This window comes from Pezoporus wallicus, unplaced genomic scaffold (genome assembly GCF_028554395.1).
Source record: "Pezoporus wallicus isolate ANWC-B61680 ecotype Strahan unplaced genomic scaffold, APGP_CSIRO_Pwel_v1 contig_7461, whole genome shotgun sequence".
NCBI lineage: Eukaryota > Metazoa > Chordata > Aves > Psittaciformes > Psittacidae > Pezoporus > Pezoporus wallicus.
The window spans coordinates 2,590,311-2,603,499 of record NW_026637976.1 but is presented as its reverse complement, the minus strand read 5'-3'; the positions used below and the strand labels follow the sequence as shown (position 1 = coordinate 2,603,499).

At 40.1% G+C, this 13,189-nt stretch overlaps 1 long non-coding RNA gene across 1 annotated transcript in view; it reads left to right on the top strand.

The window, feature by feature from the left end:
* The window catches only part of LOC130598785 (uncharacterized), a 194,175-nt gene extending 181,395 nt beyond the window's left edge, over nt 1-12,780 (top strand). Inside the window, exon 3 of the long non-coding RNA XR_008972074.1 lies at nt 12,607-12,780. This is a non-coding gene — a long non-coding RNA (uncharacterized LOC130598785). The remainder of the gene's footprint in view (nt 1-12,606) is intronic.
* Nucleotides 12,781-13,189: the final 409 nt, after the last annotated feature.

The window sequence follows — 13,189 nt, the reverse complement described above, 5'->3', positions numbered from 1 at the left end:
TACTTCATATATATACACACGCTATCCTTAGTACAAATAGACTGCTTATTAGAACTGAACTAGGTAAGTTTTTCCCTTTAAAGATTCCCAATAATTCATATCTGTGATTCTAGACATAATATTAGATTCGTTTAAAGCTAGCTTTTTCCTTTTCTCAAAGAATCAATAGGTAACAAGCTGTTATGTACCAAATTCCCCAGGGCAAACAGATGTATTATAATATTACTGGGTGAATTGAAATAATAGCTGCCCTAATACATATAACCACTACAGCAGTTAGTGTCTAACCCATATTTCAGACGTGGATATCTACACTGTGGACTATAATCTTCATTCTTTTCTCAATATGCCAATTGTGCTGATGATCGGATTTGCTCAAGCCTTAATTTAGCACTTGTTAGTTCTACTAGGTTAGATGGTGTCCAGTCCTATTACAGTTATTATAGCAAGTTTTAGGCTTACTTGGGTGGAAATGGAGAGCATGCAATTACCAGTCTTTATTGTTGGTTTTATAAAAGCATTCTTGCAGTGGAAAACCTTGTTAATAATTTGACATCTCTTCTATACCCACAGCCTTCTTGGCTTGCAAGAACAGGATTATCCCACTGTTTATCCCACTAATTAAACATCAGTGCATTCATATCACTTTAATTGCAGCATCACACTGTTGGCCTGGGACTTAGCTCTGGATTGTAGACATCTAGGAGCAGGTGTTGAACTAGACACACTTAATTCACTTTTCTAGTTAATGGAGAGCTAGTTAATGCAGTCAGTGGAGCCTAGCTGAATGCGTCTATATTAGAGTGAGCTGAGCAGTTCTCTAGGCTCCTTCTATTGTGTTGGTCACCACCAAATATAATGAGAAATTAGGAATCTAGCTCTCCTATAGGCATACTGAGACATCCAGATTTAGCCATCTACATCACTTTGTCTGTCATCTCTTGATAAGCCAAATATCCACGCTACCTTATAATTTGTTATGAAGGTATTTCCTAATCATGCTCTAACCCAGAAAACACACATGATGCTGTATAAAACAAACAAAAGCAAAACCCACTTTCCACTGTGTCAAGGCTACCTTACCTGTCTTCTGATATTTCAACTAGCAAGAATTCCAACTAACTGCACTTCTCAGAGCACCACCGCCTTTTCACACCATTACAGACATTAAAACACCTTTGTATGATCAACAGCGCCCAGGCATTACTCCTACTCGACCTAAGTACAGGGATAACAGCCAACATGTCCTGGAGAAATTACAGACAGACATTAATATGTTTTACTTACAGGGAGAACACCTGCAATTTTAACTGTGTATAAAAAGAAATATGTGGCTGGAGGACTATGAATACCAAAGTTTCCTGAGGATTAGTCACAATCCATCATTTTCATAATGACTCCGGCACGCATTGTAAGAGCAAGTCTGCAGAGTGAAATTTAACTGCATGAATCCCTTTTCCATCATCGACTCCCCACTGATGTCATTAAGGTTATGCTAGTGTAGAATGGGAGGGACACGGTGGTGGGTTAGGTCTAAGATGAGGATCCATGGAGAAGAGGGCTTAATGGACTTGCTATGAACTTGTGTGACTGATACTACGTAAAGCTCTAACTTTCTGCTTCACAGCTCTTAAGTCTCCACAAATCAGTTGCTTAAGGGAACTGTCTTGAAAAGCATGGCTAAGCCTTGGAGGCAAAAGAATTCACAGAAAACATTTGAATGTTAAGCAAACTGAGATAGGGCTTAAACATATGCTTTAGGAAGGGAAATTTCATTTTAACACAAGCACAATTCTAATCTTTCTACCTGCTCAGGGTCATATGGATCAAAAAACACAGTGTCAGGATTGTGAGTTCAGTGGTGAAGTGTTATCAAATGACAGCCTGAAGGCCTTTTCCAGTCAAAACATGTACAACATGGACATAAAGTATGTTTCTGGTGTAATGGATCTCCCTTCTTTTGTTATTTTTCCTCTGCTTTCCCTCTCAACCATCTGTAGCCTTTCAAGGTATATTTCTTCTTATCTTCTACAGATGCTGAGCTGCTCCGCTTGGCCAATTTCTCTTTGCCTTGTCACAGGCTCTCATCTACCATAATCTCTACCATGACTGCTCACCTCTTGTGCTTTTGATTAACAAGTACTCCGTGCTTTTCACCTTTTCCCTTTCTCTCCTTCCCCAGCTTTCAAATTATTGAGCTCTTATTTTTGTTAATATTGGGATAGGCTGCATATAAATCACACATTCTCTATTACTGAGTCAACTGTTCTTTCCAGTTCCTTGTCTGGCACTGCTCCAAATGAACCATTTTGGGGTCTACAGCATTGCCAAGTGCAACATGGGAGGTACAGATGCTGTTTTCCCTTTTGGTTTATTAGTGGGGTCACTATGATTTGCTCGTTGGAAGGAACCATTTTGGAAGGCCACCTCTGAACTTCTGTGCAGAAAGCCAGGGAGCAAGTCTGGACCTTCAGTCTGCCCACTGCAAAACTGTTAGCTTTCTTCCAGGCTCTTTGCTCTGCTCCAGTTAACTCTAGCCAAGAAAAATCTCCTCTGAAGGGGGCTGCTCCTGAGCAGTGTGGACACAAGCCAGTCAGAGCTGTTTTGTCCCAGAGTCCTTATTATTTAGCAATACAAATTCTTATTAAGCCAGCATTTTGCTATAGTTGTGCCACTTACTGTTGTGATCCCATAGGCTGAGCTCAGAAGCCCCATGTTGAGGGTCAGACATGGCTCATTATCCTAAACTGAGTAGTTCATAATATTATTTCTACAAAATAATAGTTCTTTCTATTATTAGTTCCTAAGTCAAGTTCCTACTTCTCAATATTAAAATAGAATCATAGAATAGTTAGGGTTGGAAAGAACCTTAAGATCACCTAGTTCCAACCCCCCTGCCATGGTCAGGGACACCTCACACTAAACCATATCACCTAAGGCTCTGCCCAACCTGGCCTTAGAGGACACTATGACAGTTTCTTCTTATAAATGACACATAAAAGTCACAAAAGTAGTTGTCTAAGCACAGACAAAAAAATGTCATGTAGTTCACATCCTAGAATTTTGTTTTTTACTGTGAATTTTGACATTCTTTTAGTTGATTAAGTTTATTCCATATTCCTAATTGGGCTGGTTTCTTACACAGGTATCCTATGTATCTATGCATATGCATGGGAGAGAGGAAGAGAGGGACTAAAAACAAGTTAATGGTTTTCTTTGACTTAAATTTCTAAGTAACATATTGGAAATGTCAATTAAAAAGAATAGAAGAGCTAGGGAAAACAAAACAGTTGAAAAAATTACTATGATTTCCTCTTTATTGTAGGCAGGGAGAAAAACATTGTCCAGAGTGTGTGTATATGTATGCAAATCTTGGAATTACTTACTTAATTTTTACTTTATCCAAAGCAATATCATTTCAATAAAATACTGGATTACTAAGTATCAAGAAAAGATTCCAAGGTTTGACAGTATAGGTAACAGATCATCTTAGACTTTTTTTGTGCTTTTTACATTAATCTTTATTTCCTTTTTCCCTTATGATAGTGTAAGCCAGAAGTACTTCTATTGGAATCAGCAAAGCTAAAACTCATGTAAGACTGAAAACAACGCTGGGAAAACAAAATGCACTTGAAGTTCAAGCATGTTTATGTCTTGACTTTCCCCTTCTCGTCTGAGCTCCAAATCTTTGAGCCAGAGCTGCATTTCCACTGTGTTTCAGATGGGAAAGGATATCTGCACTGGGAATATTGTCCAAACCCATAATTAGTTTTTAAAGAAGCAAAGAAGTAAGAAAGCAGATGTTAACTGTTGTGAGGGAAAAGTGATTGGCAGAGAATGGAAACTGAAAAATTGATGTTTTAGCATAAAATGCCTTTAATTGGAAATGGCAATACCACAGTGGGAAAGAAAAGTTGACTTAAAATGTAAGGCATAGATCAAGAGCAACATTCGGTCCATACTTCCATGTGGGAATGAGAACTGATGTTTTGCAAGCCCGCAGAAGCAGGGACCATCTGTATTTCGGGCATGTTCTGCATATCCTGCACGTAGCTAATAACCAGCTGAAATGTCAGGCTTGTATTTCATCTACCTTATAGCTACCTGCGTTTACTTTTGGACTGTTGAGGACAACATAGAATTACTACAGAAATACCACACTTATCTTACAAGCTATTTGTCATACAGATTTCCCTTTAGGGAAAAAGCTCTGTTAGTGATTATATGTTCCCTTAAAGGAGGCATCATTTCCACCCTGAATCCAGTAATCGCAGTTTAATGAAGTTAGAACAGTCATTCACAGCTAAGACACCTCACATGCCAGATTTTATCTCCCCATCTCTGCAGGCAGAAATTGAACACCAGCCATTCTTTGCATGGCAGTTTGGTTTTAACCCTCCTCCCCAACCTCTGCTTTTACATCTTCTTCCTTTACTGTTCCTTCAGTGGTGAGAGATGCAGTGATTGATGTAGTGGGACGAGAAGAGATACTGTAAATCAGGAGGAAAGCACAGAGTGTCTTTCTGGCGCAGCAAGGTGCAATGCAAACTAGCCAAACAAGGCTTTATTTTTGCTGCATCATCACAGAGACAAATGACGCTGTAAATGAAACAGGGAGGCATAAAGAAAATGAATATAGTTTGGGGGTTGTTTGGTTATTTCCCCACCACCAGAATAACCAAGGTCTAGTATTATCTGGGAGGAAGGCAAAGCACATAATTAAAGCGACATTAGGTTCTGTTCACTACAGGAATGAAGTATCTGAATGAGTAAGACATGCTTAAAGCCAAGCACAGCCTTAATTTGTTGTGGATTTAGCTCCTAAGAAATGAAGCGCAGATTTTGAAAGAAACCCTTTCACTTAAACAGACAATCTATTACTGCATGGCAATAATCTTTGCCATGCTTTCTCTTTGTTCTCTTTTAGTTAGGCAGGAAAATGTTGTGCTATGCATAATATTTTTGAGTCACACATGCCCATTTCCAATGGTATTGAAGCTACTTTAAAACTACTTTATTTGCTTGTGCTGTGGCTTCATTAATATCTGTATTTTACTTTGAGATGGATTGAACTACAGCAACAATTCTTTCTCTTGTTGATGGTGAGATTTGTATAAGCACCTAGTCCAGTGGGCTGTGAAAGATCCAATACTTTTCATTATTGCCACAATATCCTGCAACTTTGAAGAGCAATAGCCTGAGGTAAGGGACAAATAAAAATACCCAAAGAAGCTGTTATCCCAACTGTATCATTCCTGATTGTGTCTCATTGCTGCTAATCTGAGAGCTGAGAGTGAATAAAATTAAATTTTCTGCTTGCATTTATAATTCAGCAGAATTTTATGCCGGAGGGAAAAAAAGAAAAGAATTGGTGACTCATTTTAAGCATATGAAAATTCCCATTAAAATGGAAACAGAGGAACATACTGCCAGAAAAATAAAGCAAAACCTGTTCCACACTTGAGATTAGTATCGCTTAGCATCCAGCTGATCATCTCCTCTTATCAGTGTGAATTTACTTGCAATGTTTTGATATTTCAAATTTCCTGTCGTCTAATTTAGCTATTGCTAAATGCTGAGTGTGTGCAAAATGAATGGGGTTTGAGTATCTTTTCCTCCAGATATACACACATATGTACACTACTGTATTCCCCCACTGATGCCGACCAGCTCAGGTTCATGATAGACACCTGATATCCAGATTTATCCCATTGCAAGCTGGTCGCTTGTGCTTTCCTAATGAGGGAGATCATAGAATCATAGACTCATAGATTCATAGAATAGCTTGGGCTGGAAATTACCTTAAGGTCATCCAGATCCAACCCCCTGCTGTGGGCAGGGATGCCTCACACCTAGACCATGTCACCCAAGACCCTGTCCAGCCTGGCCTTGAACACTGTCAGGGGTGGACTCTCATTTACCACTCTGGGCAACCTGTGTCCGGATCTTACCACCCTCACAGTAAAGAACTTCCTTCTGATATCTAACCTGAACTTCCCCTACTTTAGTTTAAACCCGTTCCCACTTGTCCTATCGCTACAGTCCCTAAAGAGAAGTCTCTTAAAGTAGTGGGATCCTGGAAGTGTCCTGAGCAGACTTGAGCTATGATGTGATGGAAAGAGTACATAGAAAGTGTGTAAATTGCAACTTCTGCAATCACTGTCTTTGCCTTCAGGTTCTTTCTATGTCTGTATCTAGTTATTCTCTTCTGCTGCCTTTTGGGTGTTGGTTCAACAGCCTGGGAACACGCAGCATTAGAGAGTTGGTGTGGCTACAAAGGAAGTAGTGCTGAAAGCGGCACCCTTAACTGCACAGCCTCGGATGCTTTGATTGCAGCTTCCTGGTGATTTAATCTGCGGATTTTCCTCCCAAGTGCATGCTTATCAATCTCCCTCATCAGCATTTTACAGATAAATCTCTCTTAGTTCCCTCAGCTAGAACAGGATGGGGACAGTACTTGGGTATATTTCACTGTAATCTGGCTTCTCTAAAAGGCAATATTTTGACTGAAATTGTGTCTGCTCTATACCATGTCCTTTAAAAATGCTTCTCGTCTTTTGGTGTATGTTGGGGCAACTGATTATGGGTAAAGCTTGAGTTTATCAGGAAACTGGTGTTGAATTATTATTGTAGCAGAACCACTATCTATCTGCTATGGTATCTATTGTGGTCCCTAAATATGACCTGCGCTTTGGTTTCCTTTTCCACTGCAATTTTGAGTGAGCTTTAGGGACCTTTTTGCAGTAATTTTCAAATCTTTTTCCTGGTCAACTAGCTAAAGCAAGTTCTTTTTTTATATATTTTTTTTCTGACTTTTTAGTTTTTGCTACAAGACTTATGTTTTTTAAACAGGAAAACTTCATAATTGCTGCTGCTTTATGTTAGTCAACTCAATAGCATAATCTTGGTTCCTTGATCTTCACCCAAGTTATTCTAGATCCTATTTCAAGTTCATTTTCTAATGTGCAAGTCAGATCTGATAGCCAGATAACCATATCCAAGTGTCAACACTGATTTGTGTAGTTATGTATTAGCATAGTCATTCATCTGCTGAAATGATCCTGTTAGTGATATTCCCAATTTCTTGTCATTTAGCCATTATCTGTAACATTTTGTGATGGTACAAGTGTATATGTGCATCTAGTCATACATGACCACAGATGTGTGCAAGTACATACCATATTTTGCTCCTATGATACTTTACAAGAAAGTCGTATTCCTTCAGAAGCACTTTAAATGTAGGTTATGAAATACCCATTTTACAGAAAGGTAAAGAGAAACATGAAGCTATTTGAGGCTAAGGCTCAAAGGGATGCAGACATCTGGGAGCTGGAGCAAAACCAGAAAGCTTTGACTAGTTGTGTGGGTTCCTGATGGCACGACCAGAAAAGGTTGGATGCCTCCAGGTGGGGTTGGAGACATCAAGAAGCAAGCAGGAAGCTGCTTCAGGCTGTTCAAGAGGAAATCTTGTTGCTTTTGATGTTTTGCTCTGAAACAAGCATGGGGAGGTTAGAACTGAGGGCAAGGGCAGTGCTCAGAGGGAGACATACATTGGTGAGTGCAAAGGTTTCAGTTTGACTGTATTGGAGTGCTTAGATTTTTCCACTTCAAAATATGCTGCTTCTGGTTTTTTTTTCACTTCTTCTGTTTTACTTTGTACTTGAATATACAGTGGAAATGGCTTTAAATCAGAGTGCAACATTATATCTTCCTTTTTTAAATGAAACATTTCTACTCACCAGATACCTGATTTTTACTGTCACTCTTCCTACACTGGAATTCAAGGTTTTGAAACATTTAGTCTTCCAAAAATAAAAATCCAAATTGCAGACTCCTTGCTTTGCTTCTCCCCTTTAAACTGACTTCAAATGAGAATCTGATTCTTCCTCCCTTCACATCCTAACAGTGTGCCAGCCTTTGTAGCACAGCTGCATACTGATTACAGCATTTTCTGGACATGTCTTAGAATCATAGAATAGTTAGGGTTGGAAAGGACCTTAAAACCACCCAATGCCAAGCCCCCTGACCTGGGCAGGGACACCTCACACTAAACCATGCCACCCAAGGCTCTGTGCAATTTGACCTTGAAGTCCGCCAGGGATGGAGCATTCACAACTTCCCTGGGCAACCCATTACAGTCCCTCACCACCCTTACTTACAGTAAAGAACTTCCTCCTTATATCCAATCTAAACTTCCCTTGTTTAAGTTTTAACCCATAACCCCTTGTCCTGTCACTACATTCCCAAGTGAATAGTCCCTTCCCAGCATCCCTATAGCTCCCCTTCAGATACTGGAAGGCTGCTATGAGGTCTCCGCGCAGCCTTCTCTTCTCCAGGCTGAACAGCCCTAACTTTCTCAATCTATCTTCTTACGGGAGCTGCTTCAGCCCTTGATCATCTTCGTGGCCTCCTCTGGACTTGTTCCAACAGTTCCATGTCCTTTTTATGTTGAGGACACCAGAACTGCACACAATACTCCAGGTGAGGTCTCACGAGAGCAGAGTAGAGGGGCAGGATCACCTCCTTTGACCTGCTGGTCACGCTCCTTTTGATGCAGCCCAGGATACGGTTGCTTTCTGGGCTGTGAGCACACACTGAAGCCGGCTCATGTTCATTTTCTCCTCAGCCAACACCCCCAAGTCCTTCTCTGCAGGGCTGCTCTGAATCTCTTCTCTGTCCAACCTGTAGCTGTGCCTGGGATTGCTCCGACCCAGGTGTAGGACCTTGCACTTGTCATGGTTAAACTTCATGAGGTTGGCATCAGCCCCCCTCACAAGCGTGTTCAGGTCCCTCTGGATGGCATTCCTTCCCTCCAGGGTATCAACTGAACCACACAGCTTGGTGTCATCGGCAAACTTGCTGAGGGTGCACTCAATCCCACTGTCCATGTCAGTGACAAAGATGTTAAACCAGACCGGTCCCAACACTGATCCCTGAGGGACACCACTTGTTACTGGTCTCCAGCTGGACATTGAGCCATTGACCACAGCTCCTTGTGTGCGGCCATCCAGCCAGTTCTTTATCCACTGAGTGGTCCATACATCAAATTGATGTCGCTCCAATTTAGAGACAAGGATGTTATATGGGACATATATTGCACAAGTCCAGGTAGATGACATCAACTGCTCTACCCCTGTCCATCAGTTCTGTAGCTCCATCATAGAAGGCCTCCAAATTGGTCAGGCAGGATTTCCCCTTAGTGAAGCCATGCTGGCTGTCACCAAGCACCTTGTTGATTTTCATGTGCCTTAGCATGCCTTCCAGGAGAATCTGCTCCAAGATTTTGCCAGGCACAGAGGTGAGACTGACTGGTCTGTAATTCCCCGGGTCATCCATTTTCCTTTCTTGAAAATGGGGGTTATATTTCCCTTTCTCCAGTCATCGGGAACTTCACCTGACTGCCATGATTTCTCAAATATGATGGTCAGTCTTCAAGGACTCTGTCCCTTTGTCAAGTTTTGATGGTTAATTTAGATCAAGCTCTTAGTTATTCTGCTCAGGAGCATTTTTGATTACCTGAGCGTGTGAACTATTCTCACTGTGTACAACTCTAAAGGAAAACAGGAATCATAATCTAAACATCTTATTTTTATTGCTCTGGTTTCATTATTTAATATTTCTTTTCTTTCTTCTAGGCACAATTAATTGTTTCCTTTTCCTTCTTCTTCCACTTTGTGTTTCTATTTTCTAGTTCATATGGATTGTTAATTGTTTTTAAGTTATTTTTGGTCCTGTCCCTAATTGTTTACTGAACATGTTTGCCTACTGTTATTGCTTCAAGATTCCAATTTTGACTGGAGAGATTGCATTCTCTCCCTCTTGCCCTTTAATACCTCTCAGCGCTATGGCATTATATTTCCCATGCAAACACATTTTTTCTCATTTCAAATCTTCTCTCCAGTGCACTTTAAAACCCAAGTCTGGTCACTGCATATATAAAGTCTGATTCTGTTATCTCCTTTTTCCCTGAACTGACTTAGCCCTTGGGCTTCCCATACCCTCACTCCTTTGGTGCACAGCCCTTGCCATACACTTAGAATTATAGCAAATACTCTGAAGAACCTCCAGTTCTCCAAGCTATATTGCTTGACCATTTATCCTTGCTTCAACTTCTGTTTCCATCAGGTGAACCACAGAAAGTATAAGATGGGTCTTTCTTAATTGACCATTAAAGCTGATTGATTACACAGTTGGCAAGCATGTTTCATATATACCAGTATATTACTGAAAGTGTTCTCTAAAAAGCAAAGGCACCTCTGCATTACCACAACACCCATTGCTTTCCTGTAGAGAGCCCAGGAGCTGCTCCCAGTTCCCTATTGTACATGTAACATTATTTCAAGTGGCTAATATATTTATTTTCTGAGAATTACATTGCATTAATTCACATTTCTTTTATAGCTGCCAGGAAGAAAATGTTCTATTAATCTATTGATTTAGTAGGAGAGTGGTATCTTTTTGTTTATTAATTACTTATGGAAAGGGAAATAAATTCTCATTATTCACTGCCCCATTACAGAAAAGAACCTTGGAAAGTGGAAATTTGAAATTTCAAGAGAGAAAAATACTAATGAAAAGAAGTTCAAAAAAATTTCTCATGAATTGTCCAGTTGGAAAATTAAGATAGGGCTGCAGATTCAGTAAAAAAGGAAAAGTTTGTAGCTGTTATATGTATATGTATATATTAGTAAATTTTAGACTTGAAGAAAGGGAGAGCTACAGCAACTGGGGCCACAATGACTGACCCAGAGATTGGAGATAAGCTTCAGCTCTGCTACTTGTGGCTGCCACCAGGAAGAGAATGACCTCAGTGAGCTGGAGGAAAAGGAGGAGGCAGAAAGATGAGTACCAGGCTACCTCACTGCAGTGGTGCACGTAGTTTGATAGACAATCATTTCAGCTCTTTTTCATTACTATCGCAAAAGCCTTCCCCCTGCCTCACTGGTGGTGTATCCTCATCTTCCTATTATTTTTCCACCTTGCCTTCCCTTTGGGAAGAGACATTCTTTCTCCTTTTCTTAGCTGCTAATGCGCCTTAACGGTTGGGGGTATGCTGCTTTCAGATAGGGGAAATGTTCATCTAATTGCATTTTGCAACACAGAAGACCACCTACAGAGAATTTCCCTTTGAAGGGGTCATGCATCATCTGCAGTTAACTTAAGATATGTCTATTAAATGCATATTTAACCAAACTGACAGAAGTAGGCATTAAAAGCCCAAGAAGAAAAAAAACAAAATGAATAACTACACCAATTGACTCTTCTAGGTATCCAAGTTACGCCCAGCTGTGAGAGAGCTTGCCAGTACTGCTGCATGGCCCATCTGAAATGAAGGTGCACATTAAATTACAGCATTTCACACTCACAAGGAGCACTTTGGAGCTAGAAATCGTCAATGTTCTCACTGTTTTATTAAGTGAATCTGTTAGCTAAAGAACATGAGAGTCATCACCCTGTGTCAAACTGTGGGGTTCACCAAGCCAAAATTCTGTCACTATAAACAGGCAGTGACAGTCATCTAAAGATGAAAATGAGAAATAGGGCATGTATAGAGGGATTATTAATTTCCCAGCTTCTGGCTGTCAGCATCTTGAAACTTCCAAAGATAGAAATCATGTCCAAACTCTGATCTTTGACAGCTACATGAATTTCTCTGGTCTGTGTCTTAACTCAATTACACTTTTTGGCCCATCATAACACAGCTTTAAACTGTAACTATAGAGTATACATCAATAACTGTTTTCTTTTGCTTATTAAACCTGATGTCTTGTCATGAGATTGGCACCAGTCTGGTTTCCCTGTTAAAGGAAATAATTAAAAGTCATCATCCACTTATCCTTTCCTATATGATGCTTGATTTTATTGATATTTATCAGTAGTCAGCATCATCCCTTTCCTTCCTGCTCTCATTGCTTTCCACAGGCAGGAGTTATTCTTTTCTTCAAACTATTTAAGAGATCACTGTGTTTAATCTTTAATTCTCTTTACCTGTATCTATTTTGAAGTGAGCTTCCTCTAAAGAACGTGTATGGAATTTGAAAGCTAGCTTTTTGTTCTTACAGTGTCAATTGAACTAACAGGTTAAGACTATGAAACTTGCCACTTGCATGTCCTAAAACAAGTACTGCAGCCCTTATTAGAGACCAATGGGTTCGCACACAAGAAGGCATCATGAATGCTGTAATCACAGGAAAACCATCACTTTCCACTCACACTCCAGAGCATGCACCTTGCTGATCTCGGAGTGAATTTTCTTGTGTCTAATAAATCATGAACATCAAATGAAGACTTTCCTACTGCCCAGACACTATGCAAATCTCTCTTCCATGAGGGTTCCCATGAGGGCAATAAGGCACACTTATGTGGCAGTAACACAGTGATTTTTTTTTTGGAAACAGACATACCACAAGATGAAATCCCCAAGAAACCAAGGTTTTGTGAGCTCTGCCACAGAGACAAGAGTTGATAATACATTATGGAAGTTGTTAAATGTAAAACCTCTCAAAGATTGGAATGTCCTGAAGACTGGAACAAAAGAGAAAGCCAGTGACCATGGAAGAGTGCATTTTTCTACCACAATTAGTTGTGGCTTCTATTCTTACAGAGTGTCACAGCCCTGCCTCCATCTCCATCCAGGACATTCCTTTCAGGAAAGACCTTCCCACAACAGAAGAGTGAGGAAGTCCCACAGTCCTGTCACATGTGATGACAAGGCGATGGCTGGGAATTGAGCTGGGTCTATCAAGCTCAATTTCAACACTTTCCACAACAGAATTAAAACAAAGCATAGTAGGCTTTTTTGAAAACAAAGTTGGCAAATGCAATAGGGCTGGAATTTTTAATTGTTGCAGGGTTTTTTCCTCTTCTTCTTTTTGTGTTCTTTATATGGAGGATTATGCCTTTTGTTGAAACCATTCCCAGAAGCATAATTCCAGAAAACACATGTGTGACGATGATTTATGACAGTGTGCTTTAAACTTGCACCACTAATCAGCTAAAAGAGAAGATTTAGCATCTCTAGCATGTGCATAGTTTCAGGCATTTTGTGAAGAGAATGACATGGGATGGTCAAAATATGTATAGACTTGCGTGCCAGCTTTTGGGATACCTTGTGTTGACTGGTTTCCAAACACATAACGATACAGCAGATAATACAGATTTCTGTCACTGAAAGCCTCATTTATGTCTT